The 12,028-nt window shown below is 38.9% G+C and overlaps 1 protein-coding gene across 5 annotated transcripts in view; it reads left to right on the top strand.

The window, feature by feature from the left end:
• Nucleotides 1–62: 62 nt before the first annotated feature.
• LOC110818244 (uncharacterized) overlaps nt 63–12,028 on the top strand; it is a 43,407-nt gene continuing 31,441 nt past the window's right edge. Inside the window, exons 1-9 of one of the 5 annotated variants that reach the window (XR_015814206.1) lie at nt 63–617; nt 2,652–3,472; nt 3,596–4,692; nt 4,892–4,986; nt 8,057–8,090; nt 8,200–8,270; nt 8,941–9,025; nt 9,191–9,241; nt 9,394–11,868. The gene's annotated coding sequence lies outside the window, so the exon portion shown is untranslated. Of the gene's footprint in view, nt 618–2,651; nt 3,473–3,595; nt 4,987–8,056; nt 8,091–8,199; nt 8,271–8,940; nt 9,026–9,190; nt 9,242–9,339; nt 11,869–12,028 lie in introns of all 5 variants that reach the window. The other 4 variants (XR_015814205.1, XR_015814208.1, XR_015814203.1 and 1 more) reach the window with 4 other exon arrangements.

The raw sequence follows: 12,028 nt of genomic DNA, 5'->3' as shown, positions 1-12,028 counted from the left end.
GCTTGATCCTTGTTCGTGTCTCTCTGATTTGTGGGCGCGGCTAAATGATATCCTTGGTGCAGGTGAAGTTTGTGATTGTTATTTGAAGAGGTACCCAATATCTGGCCATTCTTCGCTGTTGTTTTCTTTCTTGCTACATGTCATTTTCACAGGTGCAGCTATTTTTATTCCATATTCGTCTTATTGTTGGGCAGTGATGCGGAGATTGTGGCGGGGGAAGTGATGCGGAGGGTAAAGAGAAGGAAGCTGAGAAGGTTGGTGTGGAATATCATCATCAGCCAAAACCAGGTGATTTTGTGGTTTCTGGCAACGAAAATAAGCTCGGTGTGAATATTGGATCAGAATTGTTGGGCACCAGGTTGACAAAGGGGGTTCTGCCCCAGGGAGATGTGATTTGAAAAATGATGCAGAGGAGGAGTTCGTGGTTTGTGGGAAGATGAGAATTGTCAAGGACTGGGAAGGCCAGTTGTGGAGACTGGGAACTGTCCTTTTTGCTGAGGTTCTTGGCAGAACCCTAACCGGTGAAGCTGTACAGGTGCTTGGTGGAGCAGACAACTCGCCACGCACCCGTCTGTGTGGATTTGTCAGAGAAGGAATAGAAATTGAAAGGAAAATTTGTAAGTATTATTTACGAGGATTAAGAGAATAAATAATTTAAAATTAGATAACAGTTTAAAAAATTTTAATAGAATATATTTGTAGATATAAATTTTTTTTAATAATACGCGTATTATTTAATAAATTTTTTTAAAAAAAGAATTATTAAAAATTGTATTGTAATTAAGAGTGTTTATTTTATTGTGGTTTTTTATTATAATATTTGTATTTAGAAAAAATATTTTTGTCGTTGGGTGAGTAAAATATAAAATGTTTTTGATAATAGTTAAATTGAAAATTTATTTTTTTATAAATTTAAAATAAAAAATTACAAAAGTAACATGAATTTTTATTAAAAATAAATGTTATTATTATTGTATAAATAATAACATATTTTCACAATTATTTATAAAAATATTTTTAATGGAAAACTCAGTAAGGCAATAAAAAAAATATTATCTTTTTAATTTTCTCTCTCTGCCGCTCTTCATCTTCGGTCTCTGGTTTTCCTTTTTTCTACCCGAGGTTCCGCGTGTTTATAAAGCACGTAGGTTGCGTCGCGGAGACGCAGCTCAGCTCCTCTATAAAAGTGCTGAGACTTTCTTTCCTCCTTCCGCCCCTGCTGTCTCCTGATCCGGTAAGGTTTTCTTCTGATTGCCCATTAGATCTGGTCCCGCTCCGATCTTCTAGAGATTGGAGGCGGTCTTCATTCTCTCTGAACGGAAGAGTGCAGAAAATAGGGCTCTTCTGCTTCCGAGTCTTCTCTCTTGTGGCGATTTAGAGGTTGCGTCACGGAGACGCAGCTCAGCTCCTCTATAAAAGCGCTGAGACTCTCTTTCCTCCTTCCGCCTCTGCCGTCTCCTGATCCGGTAAGGTTTTCTTTTTGATTGCCCATTAGATCTGGTCCCGCTCCGATCTTCTAGAGATTGGAGGCGGTCTTCATTCTCTCTGAACAGAAGAGTGCAGAAAATAGGGCTCTTCTACTTCGGAGTCTTCTCTTTTGCGGCGATTTAGAGGTTGCGTCGCGGAGAGGCAGCTCAGCTCCTCTATAAAAGCGCTGAGACTCTCTTTCCCCCTTCCGCCTCTTCTGTCTCCTGATCCGGTAAGGTTTTCTTTCGATTGCCCATTAGATCTGGTCCCGCTCCGATCTTCTAGAGATTGGAGGCGGTCTTCATTTTTTCTGAACGGAAGAGTGCAGAAATTGGGGCTCTTCTACTTCCGAGTCTTCTCTCTTGCGGCGATTTAGAGGTTGCGTCACGGAGACGCAGCTCAGCTCCTCTATAAAAGCGCTGAGACTCTCTTTCCTCCTTCCGCCTCTGCCGTCTCCTGATCCGCTAAGGTTTTCTTTTTGATTGCCCATTAGATCTGGTCCCGCTCCGATCTTCTAGAGATTGGAGGCGGTCTTCATTCTCTCTGAACGGAAGAGTGCAGAAAATAGGGCTCTTCTACTTCCGAGTCTTCTCTCTTGCGGCGATTTAGAGGTTGCGTCACGGAGACGCAGCTCAGCTCCTCTATAAAAGCGCTGAGACTCTCTTTCCTCCTTCCGCCTCTGCCGTCTCCTGATCCGGTAAGGTTTTCTTTTTGATTGCCCATTAGATCTGGTCCCGCTCCGATCTTCTAGAGATTGGAGGCGGTCTTCATTCTCTCTGAACGGAAGAGTGCAGAAAATGGGGCTCTTCTACTCCTGAGTCTTCTCTCTTGTGGCGATTTAGGGTTTTCCTCAGCTTCTTCTAGGTTCTAATCGGTGAAGAGAGACGGAAGAACAGAGTTGAAGAGGGTAGGTGAAAGGAAGAGACAATAATTTGTAAGAGGTATGTATGTGTTAATTTCTCTTATGGATTTGTGAGGAATGTATGCCTAAACGATAAAGAGTTCCACCCGGAAAGTTTTCTGTGTTGTTCACAGTTTTGTCACCGAAGCACTAAAATATTTTACAAAGAGGAAAAACTCTCTCAGTGTTACGTTTATTACCCGTTATTGTTGATTTACTGTGCGATGTTCGTGGGAGCTGTATCGATGTGTCTTGATCCCTCTTGTTTTTCCCTGATTTACAGGGACCACAGTCTGACAATATTGTAATCCTCGTTGAGTAAGGGTATGGATTGCTGGTTCAAGAGGGTATGCAATATCTGTTTACACTCACACCTCTTGGTGCGGGTTCAAGAGGTATGCTTGCCTCGAACATGTGGTTGAACGGTATCTTGGCCCATTTTGATGCTTTGAAATGTTTAATTTAAATTTTACTACATCCCTTCAGGGGTCATAAAATGAAGGGTAAATGCAAAAATAAAACCAAATATAAGGTGGAGGTTTTTAGATTTTCGACTGAATCACAATTGAGTTGTTGGGTTTAACAAAATTATAATTCAATTTAGCCAAGTGTGATCGGCTGAAAATGCTAAATTACCCTCAGCCTGCTGTGTAATTGTTTCAGTATTACTCTGTTGGGCTCTTATAAAGCAATGGATCCAAATGTTGCACGAGCTGTTGAGTAATTTCCAACTGGTTTTGGTGATTCGCTTTTATTAGTTGAGATAAAAAAATAAAACGAATTATTAATTATTAATTTGGTTTCGGCATTATAAAAAAAATTGTATTTGAAAAATATTTTTGTAGTTAGATGAGCAAAAAAGAAAAATGTTTTTGATAATAGTTAAATTCAAAATTTAAAATAAAAAATTACACTCAATACATTTTTACGGGTCTGCTAGATTCAAATAATGTATCGTTCTTATTTCTCTCACGCTTTTTGGTTGTATTTGAGCAATAATTTGTCAGAGGCAGCAAGCCAGATCTGGAAATATGGCAAGTTTTTAGAAATTGGTGCTGCGCGTTTAGTCATCTTTAACCAACAAGTTCTTATGCTGGTTTTCAGGTAATTCTCTTTTGTTTCGCTCCCTTTCAATCTTCTTTAAGATCTCAGAATGGAAGTCCCCAGCTTCCTATCTCTTAGTCTCCTCTTAAACCTGAAGGTCATTATTTTTGGCCCGTCCAACAGTTCTGTTGCAGTCAAGAGAAAGGTTTCCAGGATGCTTGAGATGCTTGCCTCGTACAAGGGGGGGTGTACCATGTGGGAACCGTGTTCCCATAATCTTGATTCTGTCCGGTTCCATCCAAAGTGCATAAAGAAACCTAGTTCCCTCGCTGGAAACTGATAATAGTGCTCGGTATTTTATGTTTATTACCAGTTATTGTTAATTTATTGCGTGACTTTCATGGGAGTTGTATCAATATGTCTTGATCCCTTTTCTTGACCATATTCTGAAAATATTGTAATCGTCGCTCGGTAAGGGTATGGATTGCTGGTTCAAGAGGTTTGCAATATCTATTTTCACTCGTATCACTTGGTGCTGGATTCATATGTTTTTCTTCTGTATTAAAAAGTTACGTATGTGTATTAATATTGGTACCGAGGGGGCACTGCGTGCGCACTTACAAAATTTTTACAAGTCGGCTGGATTAAAATAATGTGACGTGCTTTGTTCGTCTCGGCGCTTTTTGCTTGTATTTGAGCAATCATTTGTTAGAAGCAGCAGGCCAGATCTGAAAATATGGCAAGTTTTTAGAAATTGATGCTGCGCCTTTTAGTTGCCAACACGTTCTTATGTTGGTTTTCAGGTAATTCTCTTTTGTTTCACTCCCTTTTATTCGTCTTTAAGATCTCGGAATGGAAGTCCTCAGCTTCCTTGTCCCCCGCATCTTTGAGTCTCATCTTAAAGCTGAAGGTCATTATTTTTGGCCTGTCCAGCAGTTTTGTTGTGGTTGAGAGAAAGGTTTAAAGGATGCATGAGATGCTTGCCTCGTACAAGGGTGTCTATTATGTGGGAACCGTGTTCCCAAAATCTTGATTCCGTCTGGTCCATAGTCCCTGCAAAGTCATTCCATCCAAAGTGCATAAAGAAACATAGTTCCCACGTTGGAAACTAATAGTGTTGTTCCGTACGACGTTTGTTACCAGTTTATTTTTTGTTTGATGTTCGCGGGAGTTGTATCAGTATGTCTTGATCCCTTCTCTTGTTTTTTGATTTACAGGGACCATATTCTGACAATATTATAACGCTCGCTCGGTAAGGGTGTGGATTGCTGGTTCGAGAGGTACGCGACATCTCTATTTACACTCGTATCACTTGGTGCTGGATTCAAATATTTCTCTTTGGAAGTAAAAGTTACGTATTTGTTTAATGTTGGTACCAAAGGGGTACTGCTGCGCATTACAAAAATTTCTACAAGTCTGCTAGATTCAAATAATATTTCTCTCACGCTTTATGGTTGTATTTGAGCAATAATTTGTCAGAGGCGGCAGGCCAGCCAGATCGGGAAATATGGCAACTTTTTAGAAATTGATGCTGCGCGTTTACTTTACCAACAAGTTCTTATGTTGGTTTTCAGGTAATTCTCTTCCGCCCCGCTCCCTTTTAATCATCTTTAATATCTCAGCATGGAAGTCCTCAGCTTCCTTGCCCCCCGGGCCCCACTTCTTTTAGTCTGCTCTTAAAGCTGGAGGTCATTTTTTTTTTACGTTTGTTGTAGTCAAGAGAAAGGTTTCTAGGATGCATGAGATGCTTGCCTCGTACTAGGGTGTCTTTTATGTGGGAACCATGTTCCCGTAATCTTGGTTCTGTCTATGGTTCGTAGTCCCATATGAACGAGGATGCTGTGTTCTCGGGATTTTTATCTGATGCGAGAAAGGTCGTCATTCTTTATTTCGAAGCCACATTAGATTGATTTTGTGTCCCGGTAAAAGTGCCCTACTTTATTTTATTGAAAGTGAGAGTAAATTGATTTATTGTTTCAAAATAAATTTGCGTCCGTGTTTAATGGAAAATTTTACGATTTCTTCGGAGAAAGTAGAATTCCCCATGTCCTTCGGGTAGTTGGAACTTAAAAAGAATGTGCTTGGATCTTCTAACAGCAAGTAAATATTTTTGGGCATTGTTTTAAGGTTCTTGCTTCCTTTGGTAGAAAATAATTTTTTATGGTGTTCCGGTCCTGAATTATTGCTCAGAAACTGAAAGCATGTTTTGTAAATCTTTTAAAAAATAAATGCGCCTGATGAACAAGAAAATTTCCCATTCTTGAGAAAACAAAAAATGTTCCCTGTTCCCCCGGGTAGCACCAACTGTGAGAAAATGTGTCTTGAGCATTTTGATTCCTAGTAAATATGTTTATGTGTGTCGCTTCGGCAGTGAAAGCTATCGTGATGGGCACCCTATCTCTCTTAGACGTTGCAATTGGATTTTCTAGTATTTGATAACCATTTTACAAAAGATATGTATGCTCGGTTTTGGGAACTTTCAGATTTAGTTTATTGGAGAAATGTTGTTGGTATGTGTTTTGAAGCTTCATTCATGAAATATAGTTGGTGAAGGATCATTGTGGGCCGGGTCTCTTGAGTAGAAAACATTATTTCTGCAGCCCTTGCATGCACGATGAATGTTTTATCTGAGATTCTCGGTCCAAAATGTAAGAGCTTCAATTCCATATTAACTACATTTCAGTCCCAAAATACTAGGGAAGCCAATATTTCATTTTGAAAGTTAAAGGGTGTTGATATGTGTTTTGAAGCTTCATTCATGAAATATAGCCGGTGAAGGATCACTGTTGGCCGGGTCTCTTGAGTAGAAAACAGTATTTGTGCAGCCCCTGCATTCACAATGAATGTTTTATTTGAGATTCTCGGTCCAAAATGTAAGAGCTTCAATTCCATATTAACTACCTTTTCAGTCCCAAAATACCAGGAAAGCCAAAATTTCATTTTGAATGTTAAAGGTTGCTGATATGTGTTTTGAAGCTTCATTTATGAAATATAGTTGGTGAAGGATCATTATTGGCCGGGTCTCTTGAGTAGAAAACATTATTTCTGCAGCCCGTGCATTCGCAATGAATGCTCTATTTGAGATTCTCGGTCCAAAATGTAAGAGCTTCAATTCCATATTAACTTACTTTCAGGCCACAAAAATCTAGGACAGGCAATATTTCATTTTGAACGTTAAAGGTTGTTGCTGTGTGTTTTGAAGCTTCATTTATGAAATATAGTTGGTGAAGGATCAAAATTGGCCGGGTCTCTTTGAGTAGAAAACATTATTTGTGCAGCCCTTGCATTCACAATGAATGTTTTATTTGAGATTCTGGGTCCAAAATGTAAGAGGTTCAATTCCATATTAACTACCCTTTAGTCCTAGGAAAGGCAATATTTCATTTTGAAAGTGGAAGTTTTTGTCGATATTTCAAAACAAACTTATGTGCCTCGGTGCATGAGAACGTGAATCTTGATTTTTTGTGGCAAAATGAAACTGCTTGCAACCCTCAAGATGTACAGCCTCAAAAAGATGTGGCTTAAAATCTCAAGCCAAAGTTTGGGTGCGTCGGTTTGAAAGTGAGAGTTTCTTTGATCACGCACTTTCTTTTGGAGAGTTAGGCGACGTTTCACTTAGTGGTGGCAATATGCTCTCCCAATCTATTTTTAGCGCGGACAGAAAAAGTTTCGTGCTAGGTTATGGGAATCTTCATTATACGTGGAAGAGGTTGCCGTTCTTTATTTTGAAGCCACATCGATAATCTAGTTGCAGCGTCTTTCCTCTGTAGAGGTGCCCCGATTCGATATTTTGAAACCGACACTGTATTTACTGATTCTTTTAAAATAAGTGTGCCCCTCGGTATTCAAGCAGAAGTTTCTCTGTTTTTTGGGGAAGAGTAAAATTGCTCTGTTCTCTTGGTTGGTTGGAACATAGAAAGCAATATGTTTGGATCTTTTGATTGCAAGTAAATATTTTTTCGGCACGTGGTTTTAAAGCTTTTTGGCTTTTGTTAAAGAATAGTTTTTTTAAAAAAATATATATACAAAAGAATAGTTTCCTGTTTTGGAAGTTTCCTGGTTTGGGAAGTAAAGGAGACTCAATTTATACTTTAAAACCTAAAAGCTGTTTTTATGCATTATTTATGGATAAATGTGTGACTTGATGCACAAGAAAATGAATTTTGATTTCTTGGGGCAATGTAAATCTGCTTGGGTCCCTCTCGCAGTTCCAAGTTTTAGAAAAACTTGCATTGACAAAGATTCGAGGATATTGTGACAGCACCACTTCTGACACGGTAACTTGCTTTCAATATTTAGTTTACGTAAGGCATACGAGATGTGTTTTGAAGGTTTTGAAACCCATGGTCTGTTGCTGCGAAAATATATCATTCGGAGTCCCGTATTCAGAAAGTAAAAGGCCTCGATTAATCTTTTCGAAAGCTAGCCTGTCCATTTATTTTTTGAAAACGATTTTTTTTGTTGGTCCCCTGAGCAAATGTTCCTCAATTTTTTGGGGCAATGTGAGATTTTGCAAAATGTCCCTTGGATAATTCTTTCTCTAGCAAAATGTCCCTTGATCTTTTAGTTGGAAGTAACTATTCTTTGCTATGTTGGTTTAATTAAAGTTTCTCTTGATCTTTTGCTTTCGAAATAAATCTGCAGGTGTCCCCACAGGGAAATTGTAGCAGTTGGAAAAGTAAGTGGAGGTCAAGTAATTTTTTTAGAAACTGAAGGCGTGTTCTATCGATTATTTAAAAGATAAGTGTGCCTTGGTGCAAAAGAAAATGACTTTGGATTTGCTGCAGCAAAGCAAAACTTTTTTGATGCCCTGGGTTTTCGGAACTCTAAAAGTTGTGGTTTGGACTCTTGATTCAAAGTAAGTGTTTTTGAGAATACGTTGGTTTAAAGGAAAAGTAACTCTGATAACACCCTTTCTCTTGGAGAGTTGGCAGCCTTTCTCTACGTAACTGGCAGTGTGCTTTCTCAATCATTTTATTGCTACGGGCGTAAGACATGATTGCTCGGTTAAAAGAGATATTCATTTTATTTGAGAAAGGCCTTCGTTCTTGATTTGGAAGCCAATTTGATGAACTTCAGTAAAAGTGGGCGAATTCTTTTTCTCGCAAATGAGAGTGCTTTGGTTTATTGTTTCAAAATAAATGTACTTTGACTCCTAGGCAACGGGTTTTTAAATTTCCTGGGAAAAAGTAAAATTCATCCCGTTGCTCGGCCAGTTGGAGCTCAAAAAAAGCATGCATGTATGCTGAATTTGTCTTGGTTCTAATCATTGTTCTAATGTAGGTCTTCAAAAAATTGACCGAGAAAACTATTTGAGAGAGCTAAACCTTCGAAGTCTATCGGACCCAAAGTGTAGTAGTCTTACCAAACTTCAGATCTTGTGGGATCTTTTCTCTGTTTACTTTTTTTTTTTTTTTTTTAAAGCAATATCTGTGGTTAAAAGAGATTGGTACGTTTAACATGCAAGGCAACTACGGCGCCTGGCGTAACCGCGTCAATATTATGTTGCTGACTTTTCTTTGCTGTAGGTACGTAGCGGGAAACTTGTTTAAGCGGAAAGAACGGAGTTTGTTCCAGTGGCTATCTACACGAACAACGTGTGCTACGCGGAATGTGAGTATTATGTTACCCTGGATTGTCTTGAAAATATTTCTCTCGCTGCTACTTTGTTTAAGAAACATTTGTAGTTATACAAAATTAACGTTTAGAACATGCCAGACGGTTAAAAAGCTACAGATAACAGGGTATGCTAATTTTGCCACCTTTTCCTTGGTGCAGCAAATTGGAGCGAGGGTGAAGCCTTCCTAAGTGTAGAGCTACAGATTGAAGGTTTTTGGACCCTACTTTATTTAATTTAATAGTGGAACTTATCTTTCTTGGAAAATAGTAAAAGAGGCAATCGGTCCTGCTTTGTTGTTGTTTACTAGAGACGTGTTATTGAAAGGAACAAATGAGGTTTCTTCCCGTTGCTGGTTATGCAGGCGACGAGTGCGGCTGCGTGGCTTCTGAGTGTGATTTTACTCCGTGTACATCATCAGGAATGGAGTTTTTACTCTTACCGAGTTTTATTTTATAGGGTTGTCGTCCCGTATTTGTATCTGCAATTTGTGTAGTGTTGGAACGGAAGTTTATGGCTTGAACTTCCATTTTGGTGGATTTTCGTCTTGGGAAATAAGTCATTTAGCGTGGTCCAATTCCAGTGGAGTTCATGGCAACCACGTTGGCTCTTAATAAGCGGACTGATCCAGTGAATATCCTGCAAATTTTGTGCATGACTAGGGATCTTTTGTTGATAAATAGATCTCGGGGCGGTTGGGCGGCCGTTCATCAAAACTAATTTTACCAAACTAGTAGAATTCTTGTCGTAGTTTAGATTATTGGAATTTTTTTTCCTTTTTTGATGTTTTATTTTTGTCTGTTGTCCTTCATTGCGTGTTAAGCATTTGTCCTTTATATTACTCTACTCGATTTTAGCTTTTTCATTTGATAATTTTGTTCGCATGATCTGATGCTGGAATCAGGTTTCAGGTGTTCTGCATGTCACGTCTGATTTGTTAATATTTTTCATCTCATTAGGTAATTATCATATCGGCATTGGTAGTTGATATTACTCTGCCCAATTTTAAATTTTATTATTTTGATAATTTCGTTCACATGTGCTGATGTTACAATCACGTTTCAGGTTTTCCGCTTGCTAGCCATTTTGTCATAATTTGGTCCCATGACCTGTTATATAAATTCTGATTTATCCTTTCAAATGGTGCTTTTTCTCACAGCTAAAATCCTCTCAAAGATGAGTTCCCGTTTAATAATCCATTGGTCAAGGTCGGTAAGAGAAATTCAACCGTAGAGATGTGTGGAGAAGTGTATCGCATAGCTCCAGTTACTCTTACTCAACAGCAGCAAGCTTTCCATCAGAAAAGGAGATCTAGAGCATACCAGTGGAAGGGACCAACTGTGTTCCTTAAGGACGCGGATTCCATACCTCCTGATGTAGACCCCAATACAACCAGATGGATTCCAGCCAATCATTTTTTTGCAACCACTGCAGCTGACATTGATTAGACCTCTGGCACAAAACAATATGTATCAGGAGCATGGTGTTCCATTTCGTATTCAGGCTGAGCATGAGGCAGTAGAGAGGAAGCTTGAAGCGGCTTGAATGGCATGCATGGTAACAGAGAGTAATTTTTCACTATAAAATGCCCTAAATAACCATATACATTCTTCACTGAAGTTGCATCGTACTGAATAACTTACAGTAAATCCTGTAGAAGGTCGGAAGCCTAACCCATAATGAACTAATGGTGAAAGCACCAGCGGGCTAGTCAGTTTGGGCATAAACCTAAAATTGAGTTTCTCTACTTGCATTATCTCTTATCAAAATATTAATCCTGTAGTTTCAGGTGCTAAAGATACTTGCAATTATGGAAGTAGAAACCATACTGGTAAACCTATGATGCGCCCTTGACTTTCGATTCTAAGGCCTTGTTTTACCAGGACGGATTTGAACCTTTCTTTGTTTTTTTTTTTTTGACAATTTTGGAGGTGGGTTCTGGATGTTTGCTCATATGAAAATATGAAATTGATTTACCAGATCAACACCATATAACAGAATTTACGCTATCCGAACTTTATTCTGGGTTATTCTATTGCTTTTAAGTTATTAAGGTCTGAAATATATATATATTAAAGTAATTTCTTTATGTGTGTCAGCTTTCTTATTTAGGAGCGAAAGTTTATTGGAGTTATATTTACTCAAATTTTGTCCCATTAATAATGATAACTACTTATGACACGTTACTCAGAAAAAATTATTTGTTGTTGTTTTTTGCATGGAGAAAAATTCAATGACCCTTTCTTGTATGACACCTTTAGCACCCATTCCTATTCAACAATGCTCTATGCAAAGGTATTCTTGTATGACACCTTTAGCACTCATCGATACCTGCGGTAAAGTACAAAGAAAATAAAAGAAAAACGGCCCACAAACTGTTTCAACCACTCATTCTTGACAGCTGCAGCTTGTCTAGTGCCAACAGCAAAGAACTCTGTAATGACTTCGAGAGGCATGCCTTTGGTTTCTGGGACTTTCAGGAACACAAAGATCCAAGAGATGAAGCACACAATCGAATATATGCTGAAGACGCTTGCTAAGCGTTTTGAATTGATCATTGCAGGCAGAGCGTATGTCACAATAATGTTGCCGACCCAAAAAATCGTGGCACAGATAGGAATGCAAATGCCACACCCTTGTAGGGAAGATCACAGTGCAGAGGATATTTGGAATTGGCCCATATGCCATGACGAGGCCGCAGATGTGTGATACACAAGCTGTTGGCGTTGCTGCATTTATAACTGTGCTCAACTTCACTAGTGGGCCAATAACTAGAATGATTAGTGACACTATTAGTGCAGGAATTGTCGCAAGTAGCAGCCGCCTGGCAATGAAGGATGTGAGTTAAAGAGAGAGTAAAATATTATGAGCAAATGCATCTTGGGAGACACTGTATATGCTATATTTATCTGTTGCTATTGGGGAAACCAAGGCTCTTGGTCCACCTGATGGCCACAAGCCTCTGAGATTTTTTTAGTGATTTGATCAATTAAGAACTA

This window comes from Carica papaya, chromosome 1, assembly GCF_054855325.1.
Source record: "Carica papaya isolate Zhongbai chromosome 1, ASM5485532v1, whole genome shotgun sequence".
NCBI classification, from domain to species: domain Eukaryota; kingdom Viridiplantae; phylum Streptophyta; class Magnoliopsida; order Brassicales; family Caricaceae; genus Carica; species Carica papaya.
Note: the sequence above shows the minus strand (reverse complement) of the source record. Positions and strands in the feature narration are given on the sequence as shown.